The sequence below is a fragment of the Mus caroli genome, chromosome 1, assembly GCF_900094665.2.
Source record: "Mus caroli chromosome 1, CAROLI_EIJ_v1.1, whole genome shotgun sequence".
NCBI lineage: Eukaryota > Metazoa > Chordata > Mammalia > Rodentia > Muridae > Mus > Mus caroli.
The window spans coordinates 30,030,284-30,046,179 of record NC_034570.1 but is presented as its reverse complement, the minus strand read 5'-3'; positions in this window follow the sequence as shown (position 1 = coordinate 30,046,179).

Below are 15,896 nucleotides of genomic sequence, written 5' to 3'. Positions count from 1 at the left end.
AATATTAAATTGAGTCTTGATCAGAGTCTTGTCTTGACTCCATTGTTTCTTCCGCCCCATCTAGATTCCTCTCTTTGCAGGGAACTGCCATTCTCAGTGAACCGTTTGTGTTGTGGACCGCGGGCGGGCCGCAACAGTAATGCACACCTTTAATCCCAAGAGACTGAGGCAAACAGATCTCTGAATCCAAGTCTAGCCTGGGACAAAGTCAGATCCAGGCATGATGCTACACACTGTTAATCTGGGCCACACCTTCTCCTGGAAGCCTACATAAGGAGAAAGAATCACTCTTCAAGGGCTTGTATTTACTTGCCAGCACATCTATTGGAACCTACTTCTTCAGGATTTCAGCTTACACAGAAGAGACCTTTGGGATTTTTGAGCAAAGCTCTACCAACATCTGCAGATAGTTATTCTGCCTTTGAAATATAGTTCTTGGCCTGCTATTGGGCCTGAATGTTTGCTAATAGAACACCAAGTTACCATAAAACCTGAACTGACCATTAGGAGCTGGGTGTGATCAGACCCACCATGTCACAAAGTAGGACGTGCACAGCAGCAGTCTATTATCAAATGAAAGTAGTCTATACTCAGTCAGGCTAGAGTAGGTCCTGAAGGCACAAGCAGGTTGCATGAAGAAGTTGCCCAAATGCCTATGGTTTCTATTCCTGTTACAGTGTTGTCTGCTGCCAAGCATGCACCTATAGCCTCATGAGGTGTTCCTTCCCTATCATTGGTTGAATGGAGAAGAGAAGACTAGGACCTTGTTTACCGATGGCTCTGCACATTATGCATGCACTACTCAGAAGTAGATAACTGCAGCATTACAGCCCACTTCTGGTACCAACTTCTGTCTTAGTTAGGGTTTCCATTACTGTGAACAGACACCATGACCAAGGCAACTCTTATAAAGGACAACATTTAATTAGATTACAGATTCAGAGGTTCCGTCCATTATCATCAAGGCTGGAAGCATGGCAGCATCCAAGCAGGCATGGTGCTGGAGAAGGAGCTGAGAGTTCATCATCTTGATCCAAAGGCACTCAGGAGTAAACTATCTTCAGGCAGCTAGGAGGAGGGTCTCAAAGCCCACCCCCACCGTGACACACTTCCTTCAATAAGGCCATATTTCCTTATTGTGCCACTTTCTGGGACAAGCGTATTCAAACCACCACAGGGTCCTCTAAGTTTGTCTCTATGTTCATTAATTAGTGCATCTGTCAGAGTTCATTAGAGACTTTTCTTCAGGCAGATGACAGTGGTGAATGCAGAAACTCACAGCCAGCCAAAAAGCAAAGAGTAAGTGTCTATTGGGTTCTCAGCCACACATGGGACATCTATATCATACACACATGAGGTCCAAAGGCTCATGGACCATCACTGAAGGGGGAAAGGAGCCAGAGTGAAAGAGTGTCTCCTCGACATGTCAGAACCACTGCACTTGTGAAACCATGGCAGTTGTGGTTGCCTGCCCAAGATCTGCCCAAGACCAGCCAGTCAACATTCCAGCATGATGGTAGAGGAGCACTTGAGCCCCCACCACTAGCTCAGGGACTACTGATGATTGATGGGTTCTGAAGAGGAAGAGTCAGTTTCCTTTAAGGGTGTGATCCCTGGTAGGTCACCCACACTCAGTAGATGTGTGGCACAAATTGGATTTGATGAGTTATTAAATAAACAATAAAAAAACCATAAAGTTCAGAGAAGGTGAGAGGTTGGGAATTAGGGCAGAAGTGCAGGGGTAAATATAACCAAAATAAATCTTATGTGTATGTGAAATTTTCAAGGAAGTAATAAAAAATATCATGTATTACAAGGAAATAAAGAATAGAAGTCAATGCCCTGTATGTATCAATGCAATTGACAGACCTCTTGTACCAGCAAAGAAAATGAGACACATTAAAAACATTGGGAAAGAAATGACAATATCTCCCCAGGCCCTACAGACTTCAGAATGACAAGACTGGGACATATGGACAAAGCTACCTACCTTTAGCAATTTTTGTAAAACCAGCCAATGCCTCGCTGCCTACCCTGCTGGCTCACTTATCCCAGTGAAATAAGTTTGAAAAGTTCTAGCACCACCAAGAAAATGGAACATTGGAAGAACTGGATGTTAATTTGAATGTTGAGAAAAAATTTAAAACTTAATTCTAAAGGCCTGTTGGTTTCATAAAACGAACAACATAATTCTGCAAGAGGCATTTGGTCCCTGGGCTAAGTAAGCACTTGGTAACTGAGGAATGTTAAACATGCAGTATTATCTCCTCAAAGGGAGTTGTGTAATCTCGTTTCTTCCCCACAGGCTGAAAACGGATGTGGTTAATAGCCTGGTGACCTCTGTCTGGCCAGACCACTATGGGCTCCCCCAGACCCTCACCATGAGCTTCTTTAATTAAGTCTGCTTCCTCAGTGAGTCTACAGAACCTATCTGTATGGAAGATGCCACTTGTACTTTACAAGAGTTTGGATGTAGTCATGTCTTAAGCTTTGTTGTGATTGTGTTAATTATCTCCGGGAAACATTTTCCCCCCCAAATATGTCTGAGATAAACTGACTAGTTTCAGGTTCTTGAAGTTTGAACCAATACAATCTACTGAGTTATGTTGAACTTACCTGACCTCTTATCTCAGATCAACACTTTGTTGGACTTGGTAGGTATAGAGACCCCTGCAGATTAACAAATCTACATTGATCTCTTCAGAGAAGAAAAGAATGCCATTTCCCAAACCTGCTGTGTGGAGCAAGCTAGCGAGCCTTGGCTGGGACTCGAGCCCAGGAGTACAGCTGGGACTAGCATGCATGAGGCTCCAGGCTGAATTGCCAGCATGGTAGAGAGGAAAATGACAAGCATGAAAGAAAGATTGCTTTTGGATTCCTAGTCAAACGTTCGCTAACCGACCTTAGAAGCCCTAAAGCAATAAAGTTCAAACATGCATCGCATTGTAACTGAGAAGGGCTCTTTCAGGGATGCAAGGTTGCTCCAACCTTTAGAAATCAAACATCCCAGTCCTGTATACCCATGGGCTAATAGGGTATTTTGAGAATCCCATCCCCAGGGAGACATAAACATGCCTTTCCTCATAAGGCCCCAATGACAAACGGAAGCAGGAGTCCACCAGAATTTATCCTAGGGAACTCATGAGTTGATTGGGTTGACTTACTAAGCATGGGTAAAGAGCAGGCAAGTGAGCCTCAAGGGCTCTTGAAAGTCTCCATCTCAAATAGATGATGGCTTCTTCGTAGCTGAATTGGCGGCTCTCTACCTCTAGTTACCCTCCCTGATCCTACCTGAAACCTAGAGGCTATAAGAAATTAGGGCAGAATTACATTCAAGCAGTTGGGAAGAGCAGCTGGAAAGTCACATGATTTCCTTCTTCTGTGGGGCAATGTCAACAGTCTATAGGTTGGATGCATAGACCAATGGCAATGGCCTCTTGTAAGCAGCACAGCTGATCCGGTGAAGGTGGAAACTTGTTTTGAGGACAGTGTACTCTAATGGGCAGTGATTGGTGCTCAAGAATATTTTACAAAATCTTGTGTGTATTGTGTTTGAAAATCCTCAGCTACCTAGAAATAGAAGCAATTTGTCTCCAGCTATAATGGAGTCTGTCTACCAAAGCCCTACAATGCACACCTTCCCCCCCTCCCCCCATGTGAAGAGACTTCTTAGTAGAGGGTAAGACAAAGGCCTCTTTACTCTCTGCTGCTATTCAACATAGTGTGGACCATTCTGGCCAGTCCAACATGGCAGGAAAATACAACAGAACTGCCCAGACTGGGAAGGGGAAAAGAGGCTGTTGCCAGTAACACAATGACTTGCAAAGTTAATTCCATCAATTTAAAAAAAACTGAAAGCATAAAAAAATGCACAGGACACAGATGCACATATTAAAATCAATTGCAGTTTATGTACTTGTGACAGCTAGCTTGAAACTTAATAACATCGTACTAAAGCAGATCTTAAAGTTCATAAAAGTGGTGTAGTCCAATGTAAACTTATAAAAAACCCTTCCTAACTCCCAGCATTGATTTAGCAGTAAAAGTAAATGGTTTATCTGTACAGAACCCAGGCATCTTTATGGCTTTCCAAGAGTATGGAAACCTCAGCCAGCTTCCTGTTAAATATAGAAAGTAGGATACGGAGCTGGGTGTATTTTACATTCACAGCTCAAAATTGCCTATATGTAAGCATCTTTAATTTTCATTCCCTGTGAAAGAACTAGACAGAGATATGTTAAAAATGTTAACAGTGGGGAAAAAGTAACATAATTTACAGAGTGAGTGTGTGTGTGTGTGTGTGTGTGTACAGATGCATGTGTGTGTATAGATGCACGTGTGTGTGTGTGTACACAGATGCATGTGTGTGAGTGTGTATGAGTGTATACTGATGCACATGTATATGGAGGTCAGAACACTATCTCTTTATTGTTCCTCAAGTGCTGTGTTATTTTATTTTATTTTATTTTATTTTATCTTTTGAGACGGGGTATTTTTAGCCTGGCTGGTTGTCCAGAAAGCCCAAAACTCTAGCCTCCATCCCTCCTGTTCTGGGATTACAAGTCTGTGCCACCATTTCCAGTTTTTTTCTTCATATTTTAAGCAAGCATTTTGAGGATCAAGCACCAGTCTTTGTGCTTCCAAGTCAAGCATTTACTGACTGAGCTATCCTCCTAGCCCTATAGTTATTTCTTTAAAAAAAAAAAAAAAGAGATGTTTAAGTATGTATCTATCAAGACTATATATATAAGACTCATATTCCAAAAAGTCACTGATGAAATAAATCAAAATAAATAAACGAACCACTACAGAATAAATGAAGACATATATAAACCAAGTGGTCAGCTAGAGGACTCATATCCAGACTAAGAAGACTTAAGCTCCAAGGCCTGACACTATTACTGGTGCTATGGTGTACTTACAGATAGGAGCCTAGCATGACCACCCTCCAAGAGGCTTAACAAGCTGCTGAAAGAGTCAGATGCAGATACTTAAACCCAATCAAGCTGGGGATCCCAGCTTCTGTGGTAGTATTAGGGAAAAGCTGGAAGAAGCTGAGGAGGGCGACCTTATAGGAGTCTCAACCAACCTGGACTCCAAGATCTCTCAGACACTGCACCACCAACCAGGCAGCATACACCAGCTGATTCGAGGCCCCCAACACATATACAGCAGAGGACTGCCTGGTCTGGCCTCAGTGAGAGAAGATGCACCTAACCCTCAAGAGACTTGAGGCCACAGGAAGTGGGAGGTCTGATGGGGTGTGGGGACATCCTCTTGGAGTCAGGGGATGAGGAACGGAGTCTAAGTCAGGGTTTCTATTCCTGCACAAACATCATGACCAAGAAGCAAGTTGGGGAGGAAAGGGTTTATTCAACTTACACTTCCACATTTCTGTTCATCACCACAGGAAGTCAGGACTGGAACTCAAGCAGGTCAGGAAGCAGGAGCTGATGCAGAGGCCATGGATGGATGTTCCTTAGTGGCTTGCTTCCCCTGGCTTGCTCACTTGCTGCCACTCTAGAGCTCAGCCGCTCTGAATCTCCTTTCCTCAGCAGAGCTCACCACGTGTATAACCTTGAGAAGGGAGGGGTCTTATGAATCTAGTCAGTTTCAGATCCAGATCTTAAGGCAGGAGGACAAACCTTTAATCTGGGCCACAGCTAGCCTAGATAACAGCATGGAAAATGGAAGCTTTCTCTCTCTGCCCGCTTGTTCTCACCTTGCTAACACATCCATTCTTAGACTGGCATTAGAATCCCTTCCAGTGTATCCTGAAAACCAACAGAGATACCAAGCCTGTGGACTGAGCATCTACTGGGTTCTTGGACTTTCCATTCAGTCGTCCATTGTTGGATTAGCTGGACTGTGGCCTGTAAGTCATGCTGGTAAACTCTGTTATTTTATTCTAGAAAACTCTGGCTAATAAACTACGGTTGCGCGGCCAAGTGTTTGCTCAGAGTACATGTAAAGTTAACTGTGCAGACTTAAAATTAGTGTATTTTACTGTTCATAGCATCTCTGAGGAAAATGGTAGACAGTACACAGGAAGACAGACTGCTTCCATACAGAGCTTTTGCCTTTTAGGTATATGTTTTTTAGGCTGACTTAAAGTAGCTCATGTGAAGGATCCTTAGGAAGACCTACGTTCCTGGTGCTTGCTGACCCACTGTGTGCAGGTCCTCCATGTTTTTGTCAGCCTTATGGGGAGCAGGCACCCCATGACCACACCCAACACCATCCCAACTTTCCCTGTAGTTTAGAGAACTCAGCTTGGGTCAAGCTAGGATTTGTACCTTCATCCCAGGAAAAACAAATCAGAACTCACCAGGATCTGAGCAGAGTTGAGGACTGATGAGTGCAGGCTGAGGCAAAGCACTCTGAATGATGTCATGCTCAAGAGTGTGGAGGTGGGCTTCTCAAAGGAAGAACTAACTCATTGTTTTTAGAGCAGCCATAGATAGGATCCTGCCTGGGGCTGAATACAGTCTTTAAAATAGCGTTAAGAAACCTGCATGCGACCCTGGGCGGTTCCTGAGCTATATCTGATGGGATTACAATGCATAAAAGGAAAGTCTACCCCACAGGGCTGTGGGAAAGGAGGGTGGCTTTATCCTACTTTGCAAACAAAGCTAACAGTCTTGTTTGAAATTCTCAGGCACCGTCTGGGGGGAAAAATGAAGCAAAACCCATTTACAGATACATTTAGGCTTTAAGCCTGGCCCAATGATATTTAAACATAATCTATCTGCCTAGGGGAGGGATATTAACTATTTCAGCAGCTTTTACAGTAAATATTGTCAACTCTGCTGGAGCTCTTGCTTCTCAGCTGGTGAGGAGCTTCAATCAGATTCTGACTTCTAGCCTGAACCCCGCTCCCAAGTGCTGGGATCCTAGGCATGCAGCGTCCCACTCAGCTTCACTGTGGTTTTAGAAGACATCACACACAAACACAGAAGCATTTTTCTAAGAAGCTAGAGGTTGGGATGTCACATCCAGGAAACCAGACTGCTTACCCTGCGTGCATGCTTTCCTAAGTGAAAAACCCAGTTATGCCCAAAGCACAAGAGGGTGGAGGCCTCTAAGACAAGCCAAACAGCAGAAGAAATCTTAGGATGGACTATCCAGAGACTACCCCACCCGGGGATCCATCCCATAATCAGCCACCAAACCCAGACACTATTGCATATGCCAGAAAGATTTTGCTGAAGGGACCCTGTTATAGCTATCTCGTATGAGGCTATGCCAGTGCCTGGAAAATACAGAAGTGGATGCTCACAGTCATCTATAAGATGGAGCACAGGGCCCCCATCTTAGAAGCTAGAGAAAGCACCCAAGGAGCTGAAGGGGTCTGCAACCCTATAGATGGAACAACAATATGAACTAACCAGTACCTCCAGAGCTCGTATCTCTAGCTGCATATGTAGCAGAAGATGGCCTAGTTGGCCATCACTGGGAAGAGAGGCCCCTTGGTATTGCAAACTTTATATGCCCCAGTACAGGGGAATGCCAGGGCCAAGAAGAGGGAGTGGGTGGGTAGGGGAGCAGAGCGGAGGGTATAGGGAACTTTCGGGATAGCATTTGAAATGTATATAAAGAAAATATCAGAGAGAGAGAGAGAGAGAGAGAGAGAGAGAGAGAGAGAGAGAGAGAAGAAATCTTAGATCTTCTTGAAAGACAGTGAGGCTTCAAAGATATCTTACTGACTTCTGATTTTACCCACTAACTTCTGCACAGGCCTGGAGGAGCCTGTGTAGCTCAGTAGACCTGGCGGATGAGGATACTATGGACTAACCCACAAATGTCAGTCCAGGTTCTCAAGTTACACTGTTGGAGGGCTCTCCATCTCTCACTCATGGGTGACTGCTAGAGCTAGTGTCCTACTTCATCCTGATTTTACTTCTCTTTGATTTATCTGTACCCTTTCACCTTTGGAGGCTCCCATTGGCTCCACCATGAGCAGCTCAGCAGGAGGCTGAAGTAATGAAAGAAACAAGTTCTTAGCTTCATTCCTGCTCACTTCCTACTGGGTTCAGAGTCTTGACACTTTGTATCTCTTTTCCCTAACCTGAAATGTTTTATTCTGAAGTGAAGGCTTATTTGACTTAGGAAAAAAAAAAGGCAAGCACAAATCTCAGGAAGTTCCTGAAACTTACAGAGTCCCAAGGCCCTTTCCCATGGTTATATATACAGTATCTATTGCTGGAGAGGAGTGTCTCTGTCCAGCCAAGCTATTGGCAAGTCATACAGGGAGTTCCAAGGATACAGCTTTCACATTTGGGTGGGCTTTCAGATGACTCAAACGTGGTGCCTTGTCATTCATGTTCCTAGAAGGCACTCACCCACTCTCCTATAAGTGATCCTAGTAAACTCACTGGTTCACTAAGCTAGAATTGTTTCTTTGGTCTGTTGTCAGTACTCTAACATAGGATGATTGAGACATTGGTTTGTAACTCCCCAGAGAAATTATCCCAGTACTTGAACAGTGATTCATTTCTCCTGATGGTTTTCCAGGCAGAGTATCTTTCATGTGCTCACATCTCACTAGTATGAAAATATCCTTTCTTCCTCTGCTTATTTCATCCAGAAGGTGGTGATGGCTTCTGTCTGTTGCATTTCTCTGTGTGAACCACATCGCTTCCTCTTTCCTGTACCCTGCCTGTACTCAGTACATACTTGACATTTGGACCCTCTGTGTTGGATTATGTTTCCTGTAGATTCTTATTTGATATAGGATTCACTCTCCTAATAGATCTATCTGGCTCTCGGGTCTCAGCCAACTTAGCTTCCTCATAGATTATGATCACAATCTTCTTCGTCTGACATAATGTTTGTGTGAACACACATGGGATAGCATGTACTAGTCTTGTGTGACACCAGGCTGTGTGTTGAGGTTTGGCCCATTGGTATGTATTGTAATGCTGAATTCTTTACCGGAAGGTCTAGGCCTACAAGTGAATTATCAGGTTTAAAGATTTTTGTTGAGCAAATATTGTTTCTTGACTTAAAAGTATTGGTTAAATAAAATTGACTACAGCCAGTTACGACGGGGATTAGATGTAGGTGGGTTTGAGTTACCTGGTTGGGTTGGAAAGAAGAAAGGAGAGACCAGGGGGAGAAGGAAGAAGAACAAAAAGAGAGGAGGAAGCCATCATGAGGGGAGATGGACCATGAGTCCATGGCCAGGAGAAACAGCAAGTATTTGGGGTATAATATTGGTGAAGTAGCCAGGCCAGCAGTTAGAAAAGTAGATAAGGGTTACCCCCCAGTAATTGTCAAAGACAACAACAACAACAACAACAACCAAAACATTGTCTGAATCTCATTTATTTGTAAACTTGTCAGGGATACATTTAAATTGGTTGTACTACAGCTACAGAGTAGCTGGTGCTCCCTGGGAGACCTGGATAGTGCCAGGGTTGTAAGCATTCCACTTAGCCACCCTCTTAGATCTCCAGGATACTATGCAGAGAGCAACTCACTTCTCTTCAAAACCCACATCTTTCCTACTTTTTTCTCTAACTCCATGTCGTTTCATTTTGGTGTGTGTGTGTATGTGTATGCATGCATGTGTGTGATACATGCACATGACTGTGGGTGTGTGTACCAGTTTGCACATCTGCACAGACCAAAGAAAGACCCTCCTCTATCACTCTTTGTCTTATTGCCTTGAGATAGGGTCTCCTACTAAACCAGAAACTTTCCATTTTGATGAGATTGGCTGTCCAGTGAACTTCCAAGATCTGGTGTCTCCACTGGCCAAGGCTAGGCTTACAGGCACATGCAGCTACGCTCGGCCTTCTGCTTGTAGAACAAGCATTCCTATCTACTGAATGACTTTGACAGCCTCTAGTGGTTCATATATTTTACATTTTTAAATTATGTTAACTTATGTATTCTCTCTCTCTCTCTCTCTCTCTCTCTCTCTCTCTCTCTGTATGTGTGTGTGTCTGTGTGTGTAAATACACAAGTGGATATCAGAGAACAACTTGTAGGAGTAGTATCTTTCCTTCTACCATGTGAGCTCTAAGGATTGAACTCAGACCATCAGGCTTAGTGGTAGGACCCTAGACCCACTGAACCATCTCACCAGCCTTCTGGTGTTTTATTTCTTGATAATAGTTTTCTTAGAGTGGCTTAAAAATAAGCCCACTATCCACAACTGAAGCCATAACTACAGTCGAAGCTGTGTAGCTCCTGTTGTACTTTCTCTTTCGTCAGTGTCCTAAAAACATTCCCTGACTCTTCCCTTTTCCACTGTGTATCTTCTCCCAATCAAGGGATGCCCTCTGTAGCCCACAGAAAATGCATATTTGTTCTCTACTGTAAGTCTGGAGCCTAGAGCTACAATGCATAATGCATTAGAAACACTCCAAAAGTATTTGCCAACTAAATAGATGAGTGGACAAATGAATGAGAGAGTAAGTGAATAAGACAGAATGATATATTTTTCAGGCCAGTTCTACTACTGACACAGAAAATAAATCTATGTCCTTATGTTCAAATTAAGGCTCCCATGAAAAGCTAATTTAAAATGCAAGACAGAGTTAATAAGCAAAAAAGCAATGAATGAGTTAGAAAATCACCATTAGCACACCACTGGTGTGATTGCTCTAGGCAATTGAAGGATGCTAAAATTTATAGGTGGAACTCCAAGGAGACACAAGGAATTTGCATAGGCTGGACGTGTCTCCTGAAGAGTGATTAATTAACATGTAGGGGACAGAAGTCCTTCCTGCCTGTGATGGGACTGTTGTCAAATGTATGCCTGGTACACCGAGTCCCTCTGCTAAATGCAGGAGCCTTTGTAGCACTGACACACCTTGAGAAGCAAACACTGCCCTTGGTGGAGCAAAATGACATTCCTCCAAAAGAAAAGCCACAGCTTAGTTACAGATGTATGAGGCCAAATCATGGAAACTCCTGATGCTGGAGAATTAATGTTAAAGATCAGACTCAAATAGTGTTTGGCTGTTGCTAGCCTCCCATGAAAGCTACTCATTGCCTGCCTGTGTCTGATTTGATGTCTTTGTAACTACCAGAACCTTTAGAACACATTCTTAGCAAAAACTAGCTTCCACCTGTCAGATAATATCTGACAGCTACAGAAGCGTGCGCATGTGTACGTGTGTGCATGTGTGTGTGTGTGTGTATGTATGTTTGGTTGTGAGTGTATGTGAGTGAGTGTGTGTGTGTATATATGTGCACGTATATGTGGTTGGATGTGTGGTGTGTGTGTGTGTGGTATGTGTGTGTGTTTGGGGTGTGTGTGTGTGTGTGTGTGTGTGTGCTTTGCTGTAGCTCATCTACATATGATCCTTGCCAATGTTATTTGATAAATGATCTATGGCTTTTTTTTTTCTATAAGTAACAAAATCTCATATAAACATTTCCACAGTAGAGTATGTCTTTTGAGGTAATGGCATGTTACCTCATGCCTTCTGGGGTGATGACATAACACAGTAGAACCTGTCTTTTGTTACTATATTCACTCATATTTTGTGCAAGAATGACCTAATACTTTTTGTGGTGAGAGCTGTGTTTTTCATGTCAGTGGTTGAGGGCTATTGGGACTTTATAGCTGGGGATCATAGTGAAGCCACTTTAGCCAAGGGATCAGCACTCACATCCCCAGCAGCAGGCCATGTTGATACCTAACAGGATTCTATGAGAAAGTACCATCAGGAGAAAGCATCAGGCAAGGCCACACCTGGCTACATTCTCTACACATACCTTGTGGGATTGTGAAAGGCAGCATGTTTTCTGGTTGAAATAGGTTTAAACCCTGGAGACCCAGCAGATAACTCTGCAAGGGATGGAAGGAAGTTTGCCACACTCCCCAGACACAAGCTCCTGACACAAGGCCCCAGCTCCATAATTCTTGGCCATCAGTCACCTAGGGCAACACCCCAAGCTCCTGGTATTCTGTCTGAACTCCACCCCCACAGTTACCTGGTAACAGCCAGGTAGGCCTGGCCCACTATTAAATGGGCTGTTTGCCCCCTCCTCCTTCTCTTTCTCCTGCTTCCTGCTTGCTTCTCTCTTGCCCTCTTGCTCCTCCTCTCTCCACATTCCTTTCCCTCCTCTCTCCACATTAAACACCTTAAAACCATGGACTGTCTCTTCTCATCAGGATCAGCAGTGCTGGAGCAATGGAGCAGGTCTTCCTCTAAAGAGCTGCACCTGGCTTCCATCAACAAAAGCAAGGCCACCAAGCCAAGCAGCCAGCCTAGGACACTCTCTCCTCCCCGTGGGAACCAGCCAGAGCATTCCCCTCCTGCCCTTTTCCCTTCGCCCCCGGGCCAGAGCCAGCCCCACAGGGCCCCCTACTCTGTTCTCAGCTCTTCCACAGCATTCAGCAGCATCTGTGGTACCTGAGAGCTAGAACCTGCCATCTCCGGCCTCCGTGCAGGCCCAGAGATCCGAGCCAACTCCTGCAAGTCCGGGGGGACCTCAGACTGTGCCTCCCCACCCCCGGAGTGGGGTCCTGCTGGGCGGCAGTGTGGGGTGTGCCAGTCAAACTTCCCGCGTCTGCCTCCACTGTGGTGACCGGATGAGGGACACCATTATAATCCACAATACCTGGCCAGCATGCTTCAAACAGGTCAAGGTCGTGAAAACTAAGGAGAAACAGATAGACCCTTCCGGAGGAGAAGACACAGTGAGATTTAAAGGCAGTATGGCATGATAGGCTCCTTTTACAGAACAGAGGGTGGGAGGCAGGGGAGAACTCAGTTGGCAAAGTGCTTGATTTGTAAGCATGAGGCCATCAGGCAGTGCACACCTATAACCCTAGTTCTGTGCAGCAGAAGCAGAAGGATCCTGGAGACTCATTAGCCAGAAACTGTACCTAAAATTGAAGAAAGACTCTATCTCAAAAAATAAAGTGAAGAGGAAAAGAAAAACGAACTCTTGATGTCAACTTATGGTCTTCATATTCTTCTGCATGGGTGAATGTACCTGCACTCTCGCGCGCGCGCGCACACACACACACACACACACCACAACAAACAGAAACTCTAGAAGAATATAGCACAAAATGGCAAAATATGATAACATCATAGTTAAGCATATAAAGCCAGGCTAACGTTAATTCATTAGTTTTGGCCAGTGAAGTAAGTAAGGTTATGGAGATGCCAATGAAAGGGATGGCAGCGACAGAGGAAAAACTCTGTTTTTCTTCATAACCCTTCTGGAAGCCTGAAATCATTACAAACTAGTGTTAAGCCAGGAAAAACAGCTGAGCACAAGCAACCTTCCACTCTTGTCCAAACATGCTCCACCCTCTCTCTATTGGCTAACCCTATGCTTCCTTCACACCGGCAGTGGAGAGGCCTAGTTGAGCCCCTGATCTGGCTGACTTCTGGTTGTATATTGTTCTCCTGCTCCACATCAGTCAGCAGTTTCATTTGCTAGGTAAATGATAAAATCCTGTACTTCAGGCTGAAGAAATAACTCAGGTAAATGTTCCTCTAATGCAACTACTGCAATAGATGAGAACCTCCTGGGGGTAAGTTACCTGCATTTGCCACCAAGCTCATTGTCTTTCTGAGTGTCTCATTGATGCTGGAGGCCCTCTGAGAATAGATTTCCCACTGAAAAACAAAGATGATGGTTTTCATTGGTGTTCTTCTGATGACTCATTTATTGGAATCCATAATGAGATCTAACTTATGAGTGACACCAAGCTCTTGTAAGTTTATGATCTGTAATTGGACATGCAGAAATTGTTCACAAAGGCCAAACGAGACAGAAAAGGCTGTAGAGCTTCATTGAGGGCAGGGGCTGTGCATAACCAAGTTGAGTGTGTGTGTGTGTGTGTGTGTCTGTCTGTCTGTCTGTCTGTCTCCCACTGAGCTTAAGTAGATTGCTTCCATGAGCATGAATAGGAACATGTTTACCAAAACATGGGGAACTTACCAGTGGCTACACCACTGAAGAAAATTTCCTCTTCCTTGGAAGGAACGAAGATATTCTAAAGAGACACCCTGTGTCCTTCCTGTTGCCTACCTGATTATTGAGATAAAGAGCCCCCAAGGAACTGGAATCTCTTCAGGAGCTGCATGTTGAAAAATCCGATGCATGATGCCCACAAGAATGGAAGCTTGTCTCACAAGAAAAGAGTTCACACAGTTTCAGCAACTTGGCAAACCACCTTGCAGGAGAGTTTGGACAGTGCTAAGACCAAGCCTCCTTGCCTTCTATTCAAACTTAAACTTCAGATCTGGGATATTGACTCAGAGGTTTAGATCACAAACAACTTCTTGCAGAGGACCCGGGTTTGATTCTCAGTACCCATATGATGGCTCCAAAGCACCTGCAACTACAGTTCTAGAACATGCTAGAAAGACATTTGTATACATAAAATACACTAAATAATCCATAATATCAAATTTCTGAGCATGTGACAGATTTAAGATAGAAGTAATAAAAGTAAATAAATCTGAAACTTAAGCCTCCTTTCAGGAACCTGGAAAAGAATTGTGGAGGATACTAGCTGCTGCGGCCCAGGCTTTGTCCCTAATGCCATTAGCAACCCAACTGTTGCAGTGGGCACTAAGCTTCAATATACCCTCTGGGTGGACACATTTAGATCCCAGCATGAAAGCCTTTGTTGGATACCCAAGCACTGTGCTCAGGTGTATGCCTCCCTTGCTTAGTTTTCTGGGCTGGTTCTGTCTTGCGGGCTCTGTAAACTCAGAGACAAGGCACCTTAGAGAGGTCTATGCAGAGTGCTTTAGCTTCCCTCCACCTCTGTGCTCCCGAAGAGCTACAAAGGTGTTAGCATCTATCCTTGAAGATTAACAGCCAGACTTAACCTGAGAGGGAGCCTCCAACTGTGCCACTAGGAAGCAAGTTCACACAGAGCTGAAACAGTCCTTAAGAATAGCTTATAACTGATGGAATGGTGATGGTGATTCTGTAAGTCATTCTGTAAAGCAATAATCAGCACAAACATTAATTAGAACTGTGGATAGAATCACAAAGCCTTCAAACCAAGGGATTCCAACACAATACCTCTATCCAAAGAAGAATGAGCCTCACGCTATGGGGAGACCTCCAGTTTTTGTTCATCTACACTGGGGATATGTTTAAAGTATAGACTTTTTCTCCATCTCTAAAATAATACTGATACTTAGAATATGAAAAATGCCATGGCAGCTAGTTCTACACCACTTAACACAAGCTGGAGTCATTTAGGAAGAGGGAACCTCAACTGAGAAAGTGCCCCCATCAAATTGGCCTATGGACAAGACTGTGGTGAATTTTCTTGTTTGATGACTGATGTGAGAGGGCCCAGCCCACTGTGGGCAGTGCCCTGGGCAGGTGGTGCTCCATACTAAAAAAACAAATAGAGCAAGCCATGAGGAATAGGTGGATAAGCAGTGTTTTCCATGGCTTCTGTTGAATTTCTGCCTCCAGGTAACTGTTCTGACTTCCCTTGGATTAAGGACTACAAGATGAAATAAACTGTTTCTTTCCCATGTTGCTTATGGTCATGGTGTTTTATCTTGACTCTAGAAAACTAAAACAGATGCACTTAAAATAAAATAAATTAGAAATGATTAATAATCTCAAATTTTGAAGCATGCAATAGCTTTAAGAAGTGACCAAATAAAAATTGTGATCTGTTTGACTTCATAAATATCTATAATCCCAACACTGGCTGGCAGAGGCAAAAGGATGAGGAGGTCAAGTCCAGCCATGGCTTAACAGTGAGAATCTGTCTCAAGAACACGAATTATGCACCTCACACAATAATAGTGGGAGACTTCAACATACCACTTTCACCAATGAACAGATCATGGAAACAGAAACTAAACAGGGACACAGTGAAACTAACAGAAGTTATGAAACAAATGGATCTAACAGATATCTACAGAACATTTTATCCT